Source organism: Nerophis lumbriciformis, linkage group LG20 (genome assembly GCF_033978685.3).
Source record: "Nerophis lumbriciformis linkage group LG20, RoL_Nlum_v2.1, whole genome shotgun sequence".
Taxonomy (NCBI): domain Eukaryota; kingdom Metazoa; phylum Chordata; class Actinopteri; order Syngnathiformes; family Syngnathidae; genus Nerophis; species Nerophis lumbriciformis.
Window position 1 is genome coordinate 9,648,774 of NC_084567.2, and position 16,227 is coordinate 9,665,000.

General features: G+C 39.6%; 1 protein-coding gene across 1 annotated transcript in view; it reads left to right on the top strand.

Annotated features, from left to right (window-relative positions):
- Positions 1-16,227, top strand: part of slc4a4a (solute carrier family 4 member 4a) — a 187,917-nt gene that overhangs the window by 42,118 nt on the left and 129,572 nt on the right. The gene's annotated exons all lie outside the window — the stretch shown is intronic.

Sequence of the window (16,227 nt, forward strand, 5' to 3'; positions counted from 1 at the left end):
CCCTCCCCCCTGCGCTGAGAAGTTGCTGAGTCAACTTTGCGTCCAGAAATAGCGCGGCGCGTCCCGCTGACTGACGAGTGGACAGAGCGGAGTGACTTGCCACTCGCAGTAATAGCCGCCCGGGTACAGTCGTACTGTACGAGCTGCTGATGTGAGTCTCCCGCGGGGGCTGATTCTCATGTTTTTTTTTGCCCTTGGCCCCTCCGTCTTTGTGTGCGTGTTTAGTCCGCCGTTGATAAAAAATAGCTAAAATGGCAAGTTCTTTTTTTATTCTACGATAACCCTATGAATGCTCATTTAATACGTACAAAATTAAAACCCTGAAATTAGAACAAGCATTAATTATTGAGTAATGACTCTACAGAAGTGGTTCTTAACCTGGGTTCGATCGAACCCTCGGCATACTTGCCAACCTTGAGACCTCCAACTTCGGGAGATTTCACTGAAATTCAAGTACCGTATTTTTCGGACTATAAGTCGCAGTTTTTTTCATAGTGCGACTTATATATGTTTTTTTCCTTCTTTATTATGCATTTTCGGCAGGTGCGACTTATACTCCGGTGCGACTTATACTCCGAGAAATACGGTATTTCTTATATATATATATATATATATATACAGTGTATATATATATATATCAGTGGTTCTTAACCTTTTTGCAGGTACCGAACCCCACCAGTTTCATATGCGCATTCACCAAACCCTTCTTCAGTAAAAAATATATATCTTTTTCTTTTTTTCAAATTCAAGACAAAGTTTTTTTTTTTTTTTTTACAAAACCAACACAGGCATAAACTCACAACAATTTACACACCTGTAAATCAGTGTGACTTCTGCTGTTGCCGTATCCATAATACGCCGATAGGGAGAAGTTTTTATTCACACAATGAGTCAGGTGTGTCTCGACATCCGCGGCGGAGGGTCCGCCAAACCCCTGAGGCCGACTCTCCGAACACCTAGGGTTCGATCGAACCTAGGTTAAGAACCACTGATTATATATATATATATATATATATATATATATATATATATATATATATATACTTTGGGTCATGACCAAAAGGACAAGATCACGGGTACAAGCGGCCGAAATGAGTTTCCTCCGCCGAGTGGCGGGGCTCTCCCTTAGAGATAGGGTGAGAAGCTCTGTCATTCGGGGGGAGCTCAAAGTAAAGCCGCTGCTCCTCCACATCGAGAGGAGCCAGATGAGGTGGTTCGGGCATCTGGTCAGGATGCCACCCGAACGCCTCCCTAGGAAGGTGTTTCGGGCACGTCCGACCGGTAGGAGGCCACGGGGAAGACCCAGGACACGCTGGGAAGACTATCTCTCCCGGCTGGCCTGGGAACGCCTCGGGATCCCCCGGGAGGAGCTGGACGAAGTGGCTGGGGAGAGGGAAGTCTGGGCTTCCCTGCTTAAGCTGCTGCCCCCGCGACCCGACCTCGGATAAGCGGAAGAAGATGGATGGATGGATGGATGGATATATAAATGTACCGCATTTTTCGGAGTATAAGTCGCACCGGAGTATAAGTCGCACCTGCCGAAAATGCATTATAAAGAAGGAAAAAAACATATATAAATCGCACTGGAGCCCGGCCAAACTATGAAAAAAACTGCGACTTGTAGTCCGAAAAATACGGTATATATGTATATATATATATATATATATATATATATATATATATATATATATATATATATAAATATATATATATATATATGTGTGCAGTGCCGGCCCAAGCCTCCATGGGGCCCTAAGCAAAATTTGATTTTGGGGCCCTCTATTTCTGCCAATAATATTGATTGTTGATCATTCACACACCTACTATAAACTCATTGCGGCTCTGGCAGTGTTGTTTACATTATCCTATTGTCAGCCTGGCATGTCTTTACAAATGACATGTCATTTATAAAGATATGGGGGTGGCCCAGTTAAGAACATAAATAATACCAATGAATGAACGAAAGATGTCCAGAGTGCCACATATGGTTCCTAATCTTAAAATGTAGAAAACATTCAGCTACAAGAGTGGCCTGGGGTTGAACAGTCCAAGTGATAAAGCTTTGTATTTACAGTAAAAGTGTCATCTTGTCTCATCAGTCTTGTACATATTAGTCTTTAATTACTAGTTTACATTTTTAGTTAATTGTTCATATTTAATGTTTACTTTGTACAAAGAGAGTGCAGTCTACTGAAGTTAAATTCATCAATAGTTTTCCCCTTTGAAAGACGCAAGGCAAAATCCTTCCATTTCACCATGTTGCTACAATGATCTTCACTGTTTTCATGCTGTTTCAGCAGTGCACCTATGTTGACCCAATCCCGCTGTCCCTCGGCTGACACTTTTAAGGACTTTTTGGAAAATAATTTGCAGCAAAAGCAATAGACTGCATCTTTACTTCTTGAATAAGTCAGCCAGCTACGCTTGACTTTTTCCCCATTGACTAGCTGTCTGTAGGTATAATGATAATGAAAACTTCGGCCATCATGCCGTTTGGGGAATGAAAAGTTCTCCTTAATAGACAGTGGTCCTCTGATCACCTGCTCAGTCCTGTCTGAATCTGAGAGGAAAGATATGGCGTCACATTAGTGCCAAAAATCCAAGCGCATAGAAACTGTTATCGCGCGCTGATTCTCCACTTTGTGCGCGCGCGACACCCTTTTGCACGCGCGTGGTGTCTTTTTGCGCGCGCGTGGTGTCTTTTTGCGCGCGCGCGGTGCCTTTCTGCGCGCGCGCCGTCTCGGTCTGTGCGCTCTCTGTGTACTCCTGGCATCTCTCCTCGCGCTGTCATTTTTTTTTTGGCACTTTGGGGGCAGGTATGCTTAGACAGTCCCTCCTTTCTGATTGGCTCTGAGCATTTTTCATATGACCAATCATTCTCCAGCGTAGCAACGTTGTAGCCATCTTACCTCGGACAGCTAGCCTCAATCATTACATTGATGTCAAAGCAAGTTATGGTAATTTAATTAGTACATGTACCAATTAAATTACCATAACTTGCGCGATTTTCAACCAATTTACAAACGGTTTGCCTTGTTACAAATCTTATTACATGTAGATATGACATAGGATGCTGCACCTGTTGAAATTACCTCTTTCGCTATAAAAGAAAATGACTTAATTGTGCAACATAGTTGTGTAGGGTCAGTGATAGTCAGTTCTCTGATTATTTTAAACTGTTTCAGAATACATTATTAAAAGGCTATTTTTAACATTTTAAAAACAAAATTCAAAGATTATTTCATTAATTTTATGGCTGAATCAAAAGAAATTCCATAAATTAGAAAACAAATGTTCAAGAAGAAGTGAAAACTTTGCGCCTATAACAATCTTGATACATATTGACGATGACCCGCCCTGCTATACTTCTGATTGGCTCTGAGCGTTTCGCCTGACCAATCAGAAAGAAGGGGCCGTCTAAGCATACCCGCCCCCAAAGTGCCAAAACGAAACATGCCAGCGCACAGACCGAGACGGCGCGCGCGCAAAAAGGCACCACACGCGCGCAAAAGGGTGTCGCGCGCGCGCACGAAGTGGAGAATCAGCGCGCGATAACAGTTTTTATGCGCTCGGATTTTTGGCACTAATGTGACGCCATAGCAGGCGGCAAACGTCACAGGTGCAGCAGAGGCAGTTTTACATTTAAAGAGAGAAGGAAGAATCACTAAGCCTAGATCAGCAGCAGCACTCTGTTGACCTAAAATTGTGTTTTTGTACAATAATATATCTTTGATCATTTAGAAATCATCAGTCAGACTCGTACATGCAAAAAATTAAAAATAAGATTTTTTTGTTAATTGCTTTTGGGGGCCCCCTGGTGGCCGCGGGGCCCTAAGCAAGCACTTAGTACGCTTATGCCTTGGTGTATGTGTGTATATATATATATATATATATATATATATATATATATATATATATATATATATATATATATATATATATATGTGTGTCTATATATATATATATATATATATATATATATATATGTGTGTATATATATATATATATGTGTGTATATATATATATATATATATATATATATATATATATATATATATATATATATATATATATATATATATATATATATATATATATATATATATATATATATATATATATATATACATACATAAGAAATACTTGAATTTCAGTGTTCATTTATTTACACATATACACACATATAACACTCCTCTACTCATTGTTGTATTTGAAAGTGCAATGCTTTGCAGCCAGTAGCACAGCCTTTGAAGGAGCATAGGTATGGGCAGTGTAATATTCTGGGTTGGAGTCAATAACCAGGCGAGGTGACGAAGTTACGTCTCTTTACTTCATACTTCCAAACCGACTCCCACACTTGCCGTCAGGGTGCGCAACACAACATAAACCGTTGGCCAACCAAAAAGTAACCACAGAACACTATACCCAACATTCATCAGGAGATGGCAACAAACAACTTAGATCACTCTATTACAGGCAGCATCTGTGAAATTTAATTTGCAGGAAAGGAGTGAGTCTAGGGTTGAATCGTCCATCCTCGTTCTATTCTCTGTCACTCGTCGTCGCAATGACTGTGTCTTCTTCGTCTCCTTCTTGTTGTGTGTGCAGTTGTGCACTCGCCAAAAGCTGTAGATGTTATAACGTGACTGGCTGTCCTCACTCAGGTCCGCACGGACCTGGAGGGGGCGTGCCTTAAGTCCGGCTGGAAATCGGGAGAAATTCGGGAGAATGGTTGTCCCGGGAGATTTTCGGGAGAGGCACTGAAATTCGGGAGTCTCCCGGAAAATTCGGGAAAGTTGGCAAGTGTGACCCTAGGGCAGGCCCGGCCCTAACCAATCTGGCGCCCTAGGCAAGATTTTAGGTGGCGCCCCCCCACATCGGCAGTGAAGTGTATATACTCACAAGAACCCGAATAGCTTTGTCTTTGACCTTTTTTTTTTTTTACTTACAACTATACCTAATATATAAAGGGGTGTAAAAGTGACTATTACCTGCAGGGCAAACATTAGCTAACCAGAAGGCAATAACAATGTAAACAAAAAACACCTGCTTAAAAGATCTAATACAAATGTCCCTGGGGAATGTAAGGTGGGAGTACTGTAATTACCTAACGTTACATTATTATTTTCCATAACAATTTAGCCCCCTCCACAATATTAACCCGAAGTTAAAACAGAACTAGCTATTTATTGATTAGCAATTGCCGAATCATGTAGCATTAGCTTAATGCTAAAAAGCCAGGTTACTATCACATTCTGTAACAGACAAATAATTTAATGTAGGCTAACGTTACCTACCTGCTACCTCTGTCTTTTCTCGTTCCTCCTCCTCTTCTTTTCTCTTTTTTCTTCCCTGGGCACCTGACAGTTTTGGCCGTTTTGACATCTTGTGTTGATTTTTTGATGTGGTGACGTCCAAAAAGAGTCATGATCATGATACGGGAAGAGAGGGGGCGCACCGTGCGGGGGGAGGAGGGGGGGCGTAATGTTGTAACAAATAATATTTCTATTAAATAGGCTTTACTTTGCATTTTAATTAACGTGGGATTATTTTTTGTATTTAGAAATAGTACCAACTTTTTTTTATTTATTTATTTTTTCTCCAACATTTGTGGCACTGGCGTGGCGCCCCCTAATGGACGGCGCCCTTAGCATTTGCCTATACGGCCTATGCCACAGGCCGGCCCTGCCCTAGGGGTTCGGTGAGTCGACCTCAGGGGTTCGACAGAGCCTCTGCCGCGGAGGTCAAGACACACCCGACTCATCGTGTAAATAAAAACTTCTCCCTATCGGCATATTACGGATACGGCAACAGCAGAAGTCACACTGATTTGCAGGTGTGTAATTTGTTGCGAGTTCATGCACTGTGTTGGTTTTGTTCTTTGAACAAGGTGATGTTCATGCACGGTTCATTTTGTGCACCAGTAAAAAAACATAACTGTCTTGAATTTGAAAAAAACATTTTATTTTTCACTAAAGAAGGGTTCGGTGAATGCGCATATAAAACTGGTGGGGTTCGGTATCTCCAACAAGGTTAAGAACCACTGCACAATGAAGTTAAAACAGTAATCATTAGGGACTTTTTTCCCATAATACTAAACTGCTATTAGGTTTAGAATATAATCTAAAAAATAAATAAAACAATGCATCCAAATTACCGTATTTTTCGGATTATAAATCGCCGTTTTTTTTTATAGTTTGGCCGGGGGTGCGTTTTATACTCTGGAGCGACTTATGTGTGAAATTATTAACACATTACCGTAAAATATCAAATAATATTATTTATTTCATTCACGTAAGAGACTAGGCGTATATCAGCAATCGTCTCACACACACACACGTCAACCAATAAAAATTTGGCGGGGGCGGGTCATGGCAGAAGTGCAAAAAAAAGATGCTACCTGCTACTTCCGTACCTATGAAAATTGATCATTTCAACATTGGCGGTAACTTATAAAAACTGAGATTAGCGATTAGGAGTGACAGATTGTTTGGTAAACGTATAGCATGTTCTATATGTTATAGTTATTTGAATGACTCTTACCATAATATGTTACGTTAACATACCAGGCACGTTCTCAGTTGGTTATTTATGCCTCATATAACGTACACTTATTCAGCCTGTTGTTCACTATTCTTTATTTATTTTAAATTGCCTTTCAAATGTCTATTCTTGGTGTTGGGGTTTATCAAATAAATTTCCCCCAAAAATGCGACTTATATATGTTTTTTTCCTTCTTTATTATGCATTTTCAGCCGGTGCGATTTATACTCCGGAGCGATTTATAATCCGAAAAATACGGTAGTATAACTACTAAGACTGTGTATATTCACGACACCGCTTTATTCCAGTACCCACAATCCTTTAAAATTAGAGATGTCCGATAATGGCTCTTTTGCAGATATTCCGATATTGTCCAACTCTTAATTACCGATTCCGATATTAACCGATACCGATATATACAGTCGTGGAATTAACACATTATTATGCCTAATTTTGTTGTGATGCCCCGCTGGATGCATTAAACAATGTAACAAGGTTTTCCAAAATAAATCAACTCAAGTTATGGAAAAAAATGCCAACATGGCAATGCCATATTTATTATTGAAGTCACAAAGTGCATTATTATTTTTTAACATGCCTCAAAACAGCAGCTTGGAATTTGGGACATGCTCTCCCTGAGAGCGCATGAGGAGGTTGAGGTGGGCGGGGTTGGGGGGGCGGGGGGTGTATATTGTAGCGTCCCGGAAGAGTAAGTGCTGCAACGGTTTCTGGGTATTTGTTCTGTTGTGTTTATGTTGTGTTACGGTGCGGATGTTCTCCCGAAATGTGTTTGTCATTCTTGTTTGGTGTGGGTTCACAGTGTGGCGCATATTTGTAACAGTGTTAAAGTTGTTTATACGGCCACCCTCAGTGTGTCCTGTATGGCTGTTGACCATGTATGCATACATTCACTTGTTTGTGTGAAAGGCTGTAGTTTTTATGTGATTGGGCCGGCATGCAAAGGCAGTGCCTTTAAGGTTTATTGGCGCTCTGTACTTCTCCCTACGTCCGTGTACACAGCGGCGTTTAAAAAAAGTCATACATTTTACTATTTGAAACCGATACCGATGATTTTGATACCGATAATTTCCGATATTACATTTTAAAGCATTTATCGACCGATAATATTTAAAATGTATTAAAAAGATGGTAATTATTTTAATACATTTAAAAAAAAAAAGACTTACATAATTAGGTCAAATGGGCATTTAAAGGATAAAAAAAGCATGACATATTTGCTATTTTTATGTAGGAAAAAAAAACATAGCTTTGTTGCTATTCTTATTGAGCACTAAAGTGTATTAAAATATTTTTGGGGAAAAAACCATTAAATTAACTCCCTGAATAGGCATAAAAATAAAATAACATGACGTGTGCCAAAGACATGCACCTGGGGATAGGTTGATTGGCAACACTAAAATTGGCCCTAGTGTGTGAATGTGAGTGTGAATGTTGTCTGTCTATCTGTGTTGGCCCTGTGATGAGGTGGCGACTTGTCCAGGGTGTACCCCGTCTTCCGCCCGATTGTGGCTGAGATAGGCTCCAGCGACCCCAAAAGGGACAAGCGGTAGAAAATGGATGGATGGATGCTTTGTTGGCCGCAGCATCCTCCATTAGTCCCTCAGGCACAGTTTTAGGATGCTTGGATAAAGAGCTTGTAGGAAAAATAATGTGTCAAACGCCGTTTTGACACAACTACGATGTTTTTTTTGCTTCATTGTGGACCCAATCCGAATTTGGGTCATGGTGGTGTAAGGAAAAAACATTTATTAAAATATAGCAGTCCATGATGTACAGTAGAGTTTCTGTCAGGAACTGATGGTGTGGAACCCCAAGATGCAGAGATGGCAGGCATAGCGCAGGAAAATATGACTTTAATGTAAAAAAAACACAAATAGTGCATCTGGTAAGTGCACGTGCAGAGAAAACAGGAACCAGGAAACAGGCAAGAAGGAACAGGAAACACAAAATCTAACTTCCTTAAAAAAGAAAAGCATTTTGTGATGTTTAAAAATCTCCACACTGCTATATTGACTATTGATTACTCTTGGCACTTTTAGGACTCCAATAGACTCAATGTGCAGAATTCTATCTTTGATTAATTCTAAAAATGTTGGCTATTTAATAGATTGTATGTTTAATATTATGATGCCTCCACATTGCTGCCTGTCTGTGTGTGTGTGTGTGTGTGTGTGTGTGTGTGTGTGTGTGTGTGTGTGTGTGTGTGTGTGTGTGTGTGTTTTTGGTTCACGTTTATTATTGTGCCCTTTTTGACGGCACTGTAAATTGACGCTGGTGCAAAGTGTGCAAAGCAGTAATCAGAGCAAAGGGTGGCTATTTTGAAGAAACTAGAATATAAAACATGTTTTCAGGTATTTCACCTTTTTTTGTTAAGTATATAACTCCACATGTGTTCATTCATAGTTTTGATGCCTTCAGTGACAATCTACAATGTAAATAGTCATGAAAATAAAGAGAACACATTGAATGAGAAGGTGTGTCCAAACTTTTGGCCTGTACTGTATGTATATATAGATGTGTGTGTATGTATGTATGTATGTATGTATGTATGTAAATAATGTGTTTGTGTGTGTGTATATATATATATATATATATATATATATATATATATATATATATATATATATATATGTGTCTGTATGTATGTATATGTGTGTGTGTCTGTATGTATGTATATGTGTGTGTATATATATATATACATATATATATATATACACACACACATATATACATATACACACACATATACATACATACAGACACACACACACATACATATATATATATATATATATATATATATATATGTATGTGTGGGAAAAAAAATCACAAGACTATTTCATCTCTACAGGCCTGTTTCATGAGGGGGGGTACCCTCAATCGTCAGGAGATTTTAATGGGAGCATTCGCATACCATGGTTTATATAGGGCACAGAGTGGGTGGGTACAGGCTGGCCTAGGGGCGTGGTGATTGGCTCATGTGTTACCTAGGAGGTGTTTCCGTCTATGGCGGCATGTTGTTACAATTTCGCTGCGCTTGTTGAGGGATGACAGGTCTGGACGGTAAATAATAAACAGTTTCTCTTTCAAGCATAGGTTGCATCTTTTATTACCACTATTGTAAGGTGTGCTGGATGCAAGAATTTGCCATGTTATTGAATATTCAACATTATTGTCTTTGAGGTCCCAAATGTGTTTGCTGAGTTCTGTGGTATTTCGCAGGTTTTTGTTCCTGAAAGAAGCCTTGTGATTGTTCCATCTGGTTTTGAATTCTCCCTCGGTTAATCCTACATATGTGTCGGATGTGTTAATGTCCTTGCGTATTACCTTAGATTGGTAGACAACTGATGTTTGTAAGCACCCCCCGTTGAGAGGGCAATCAGGTTTCTTTCGACAATTACATCCTTTGTTGGTTTTGGAGTCGCTCTGTCTGGGGGCCGACGGCTCATTTGCAATTGTTTTGTTGTGGTTTGAGATGATTTGTCGTATATTGTTCATGCAGCTGTAGCTCAATTTAATGTTGTTCTTGTTGAATACTTTTCTTAGGATGTTGTCTTTGGGAAAGTGTTTGTCAATCAGATTGAGGAATTTGTGTCCAATGTTCGTTGAGACGTTTTTGCTGTATGGGGGGGTTGTACCAGATGATGTCGTTCCGTTTTCTGTTCTTTTTTGGCTGGTTTCCTGGCGTGGGTTCATAGGTGAGGGTGAAATTGTATCCGCTTTCATCAAGGGCTTTTTGGTACGGGGGGGTTGCTTGGTCAAATTCAGCTTTGCTAGATGACAGCATCGATAGCCTTTTATTGATTCCGGTAGGTATTCTTTTCGTGGTGGTGGGTGGGTGGTTGCTGTCATGGTGCACGTATTGGAGTGTTGTGTTGGGTTTCGTGAATGGTTGGTAGCTGTTATTTCTCAGGTTGAAAGTGACGTCAAGGAAGTTGACGGTTTGCTTGTTGGCTTCAATCGTGATCCGTAGGCCGTTCTCTTTGAAAATTTGGCATATGCGCTTCTTGGTATTCTCTCTGCTCCTTGGCGAGGCGCGACACACTGCCAGTCCGTCATCACGGTAAATACCAAGGTTCAGATTGAGGCTAGCGAGCTGGGAGAGGAGGAAACTCCCAACGAGTTCACACGTTTCTGCTCCGTCAAAACAAGTTTTGACGTCTTTTTTAAGGAAGTTAGATTTTGTGTTTCCTGTTTCTTCTTGCCTGTTTCCTGGTTCCTGTTTTCTCTGCACGTGCACTTACCAGATGCACTATTTGTGTTTTTTTTTACATTAAAGTCATATTTTCCTGCGCTATGCCTGCCATCTCTGCATCTTGGGGTTCCACACCATCAGTTCCTGACAGAAACTCTACTGTACATCATGGATTGCTATATTTTAATAAATGTTTTTTCCTTACACCACCATGACCCAAATTCGGATTGGGTCCACAATGAAGCAAAAAAAACATCGTAGTTGTGTCAAAACGGCGTTTGACACATTATTTTTCCTACAAGCTCTTTATCCAAGCATCCTAAAACTGTGCCTGAGGGACTAATGGAGGATGCTGCGGCCAACAAAGCATCCATCCATCCATTTTCTACCGCTTGTCCCTTTTGGGGTCGCTGGAGCCTATCTCAGCCACAATCGGGCGGAAGACGGGGTACACCCTGGACAAGTCGCCACCTCATCACAGGGCCAACACAGATAGACAGACAACATTCACACTCACATTCACACACTAGGGCCAATTTTAGTGTTGCCAATCAACCTATCCCCAGGTGCATGTCTTTGGCACACGTCATGTTATTTTATTTTTATGCCTATTCAGGGAGTTAATTTAGTGTTTTTTTCCCCAAAAATATTTTAATACACTTTAGTGCTCAATAAGAATAGCAACAAAGCTATGTTTTTTTTTCCTACATAAAAATAGCAAATATGTCATGCTTTTTTTATCCTTTAAATGCCCATTTGACCTAATTATGTACGTCTTTTTTAAAAAAAATTTATTAAAATAATTACCATCTTTTTAATACATTTTAAATATTATCGGTCGATAAATGCTTTAAAATGTAATATCGGAAATTATCGGTATCAAAATCATCGGTATCGGTTTCAAACAGTAAAATGTATGACTTTTTTTAAACGCCGCTGTGTACACGGACGTAGGGAGAAGTACAGAGCGCCAATAAACCTTAAAGGCACTGCCTTTGCATGCCGGCCCAATCACATAAAAACTACAGCCTTTCACACAAACAAGTGAATGTATGCATACTTGGTCAACAGCCATACAGGACACACTGAGGGTGGCCGTATAAACAACTTTAACACTGTTACAAATATGCGCCACACTGTGAACCCACACCAAACAAGAATGACAAACACATTTCGGGAGAACATCCGCACCGTAACACAACATAAACACAACAGAACAAATACCCAGAAACCGTTGCAGCACTTACTCTTCCGAGACGCTACAATATACACCCCCCCCCCCCCCAACCCCGCCCACCTCAACCTCCTCATGCGCTCTCAGGGAGAGCATGTCCCAAATTCCAAGCTGCTGTTTTGAGGCATGTTAAAAAATAATAATGCACTTTGTGACTTCAATAATAAATATGGCATTGCCATGTTGGCATTTTTTCCCATAACTTGAGTTGATTTATTTTGGAAAACCTTGTTACATTGTTTAATGCATCCAGCGGGGCATCACAACAAAATTAGGCATAATAATGTGTTAATTCCACGACTGTATATATCGGTATCGGTTAATATCGGAATCGGTAATTAAGAGTTGGACAATATCGGAATATCTGCAAAAGAGCCATTATCGGACATCTCTAATTTTAAAGGATTGTGGGTACTGGAATAAAGCGGTGTCGTGAATATACACAGTCTTAGTAGTTATACTACCGTATTTTTCGGATTATAAATCGCTCCGGAGTATAAATCGCACCGGCTGAAAATGCATAATAAAGAAGGAAAAAAACATATATAAGTCGCATTTTTGGGGGAAATTTATTTGATAAACCCCAACACCAAGAATAGACATTTGAAAGGCAATTTAAAATAAATAAAGAATAGTGAACAACAGGCTGAATAAGTGTACGTTATATGAGGCATAAATAACCAACTGAGAACGTGCCTGGTATGTTAACGTAACATATTATGGTAAGAGTCATTCAAATAACTATAACATATAGAACATGCTATACGTTTACCAAACAATCTGTCACTCCTAATCGCTAATCTCAGTTTTTATAAGTTACCGCCAATGTTGAAATGATCAATTTTCATAGGTACGGAAGTAGCAGGTAGCATCTTTTTTTTGCACTTCTGCCATGACCCGCCCCCGCCAAATTTTTATTGGTTGACGTGTGTGTGTGTGAGACGATTGCTGATATACGCCTAGTCTCTTACGTGAATGAAATAAATAATATTATTTGATATTTTACGGTAATGTGTTAATAATTTCACACATAAGTCGCTCCAGAGTATAAAACGCACCCCCGGCCAAACTATGAAAAAAAACGGCGATTTATAATCCGAAAAATACGGTAATTTGGATGCATTGTTTTATTTATTTTTTAGATTATATTCTAAACCTAATAGCAGTTTAGTATTATGGGAAAAAAGTCCCTAATGATTACTGTTTTAACTTCATTGTGCAGTGGTTCTTAACCTTGTTGGAGATACCGAACCCCACCAGTTTTATATGCGCATTCACCGAACCCTTCTTTAGTGAAAAATAAAATGTTTTTTTCAAATTCAAGACAGTTATGTTTTTTTTACTGGTGCACAAAATGAACCGTGCATGAACATCACCTTGTTCAAAGAACAAAACCAACACAGTGCATGAACTCGCAACAAATTACACACCTGCAAATCAGTGTGACTTCTGCTGTTGCCGTATCCGTAATATGCCGATAGGGAGAAGTTTTTATTTACACCGCGGCAGAGGCTCCGTCGAACCCCTGAGGTCGACTCACCGAACCCCTAGGGCAGGGCCGGCCCGTGGCATAGGCCGTATAGGCAAATGCTAAGGGCGCCGTCCATTAGGGGGCGCCACGCCAGTGCCACAAATTTTGGAGAAAAAATAAATAAATAAAAAAAAGTTGGTACTATTTCTAAATACAAAAAATAATCCCACGTTAATTAAAATACAAAGTAAAGCCTATTTAATAGAAATATTATTTGTTACAACATTACGCCCCCCCCCCCCCCCCCCCTCCTCCCCCCGCACGGTGCGCCCCCTCTCTTCCCGTATCATGATCATGACTCTTTTTGGACGTCACCACATCAAAAAATCAACACAAGATGTCAAAACGGCCAAAACTGTCAGGTGCCCAGGGAAGAAAAAAAGAGAAAAGAAGAGGAGGAGAAACGAGAAAAGACAGAGGTAGCAGGTAGGTAACGTTAGCCTACATTAAATTATTTGTCTGTTACAGAATGTGATAGTAACCTGGCTTTTTAGCATTAAGCTAATGCTACATGATTCGGCAATTGCTAATCAATAAATAGCTAGTTCTGTTTTAACTTCGGGTTAATATTGTGGAGGGGGCTAAATTGTTATGGAAAATAATAATGTAACGTTAGGTAATTACAGTACTCCCACCTTACATTCCCCAGGGACATTTGTATTAGATCTTTTAAGCAGGTGTTTTTTGTTTACATTGTTATTGCCTTCTGGTTAGCTAATGTTTGCCCTGCAGGTAATAGTCACTTTTCCACCCCTTTATATATTAGGTATAGTTGTAAGTAAAAAAAAAAAAGGTCAAAGACAAAGCTATTCGGGTTCTTGTGAGTATATACACTTCACTGCCGATGTGGGGGGGCGCCACCTAAAATCTTGCCTAGGGCGCCAGATTGGGCCTGCCCTAGGGTCACACTTGCCAACTTTCCCGAATTTTCCGGGAGACTCCCGAATTTCAGTGCCTCTCCCGAAAATCTCCCGGGACAACCATTCTCCCGAATTTCTCCCGATTTCCAGCCGGACTTAAGGCACGCCCCCTCCAGGTCCGTGCGGACCTGAGTGAGGACAGCCAGTCACGTTATAACATCTACAGCTTTTGGCGAGTGCACAACTGCACACACAACAAGAAGGAGACGAAGAAGACACAGTCATTGCGACGACGAGTGACAGAGAATAGAACGAGGATGGACGATTCAACCCTAGACTCACTCCTTTCCTGCAAATTAAATTTCACAGACGCTGCCTGTAATAGAGTGATCTAAGTTGTTTGTTGCCATCTCCTGATGAATGTTGGGTATAGTGTTCTGTGGTTACTTTTTGGTTGGCCAACGGTTTATGTTGTGTTGCGCACCCTGACGGCAAGTGTGGGAGTCGGTTCGGAAGTATGAAGTAAAGAGACGTAACTTCGTCACCTCGCCTGGTTATTGACTCCAACCCAGAATATTACACTGCCCATACCTATGCTCCTTCAAAGGCTGTGCTACTGGCTGCAAAGCATTGCACTTTCAAATACAACAATGAGTAGAGGAGTGTTATATGTGTGTATATGTGTAAATAAATGAACACTGAAATTCAAGTATTTCTTATGTATGTATATATATATATATATATATATATATATATATATATATATATATATATATATATATATATATATATATATATATACATATATACACACATATATATATATATATATATATATATATATATATATATATATATATATATAGACACACACATATATATATATATACACACACACACATATATATATATATATATATACACACATACAGAGCCGGCCCAAGGCATAAGCGTACTATGCGCTTGCTTAGGGCCCCGCGGCCACCAGGGGGCCCCCAAAAGCAATTAACAAAAAAATCTTATATTTAATTTTTTGCATGTACGAGTCTGACTGATGATTTCTAAATGATCAAAGATATATTATTGTACAAAAACACAATTTTAGGTCAACAGAGTGCTGCTGCTGATCTAGGCTTAGTGATTCTTCCTGCCTCTCTTTAAATGTAAAACTGCCTCTGCTGCACCTGTGACGTTTGCCGCCTGCTATGGCGTCACATTAGTGCCAAAAATCCGAGCGCATAAAAACTGTTATCGCGCGCTGATTCTCCACTTCGTGCGCGCGCGCGACACCCTTTTGCGCGCGTGTGGTGCCTTTTTGCGCGCGCGCCGTCTCGGTCTGTGCGCTGGCATGTTTCGTTTTGGCACTTTGGGGGCGGGTATGCTTAGACGGCCCCTTCTTTCTGATTGGTCAGGCGAAACGCTCAGAGCCAATCAGAAGTATAGCAGGGCGGGTCATCGTCAATATGTATCAAGATTGTTATAGGCACAAAGTTTTCACTTCTTCTTGAACATTTGTTTTCTAATTTATGGAATTTCTTTTGATTCAGCCATAAAATTAATGAAATAATCTTTGAATTTTGTTTTTAAAATGTTAAAAATACGTATATTGCGCTCTACTACGGTATCGAGCACTATTTTTTGGATAACCTTATTAAGACATATACATATATATATATATATATATATATATATATATACATATATATATATATATATATATATATATATATATATATATATATATATATATATATATATATATATATATACACACATATATATATATATACACATATATATATATATATATATATATATATATATATGTGTATATATATCACAC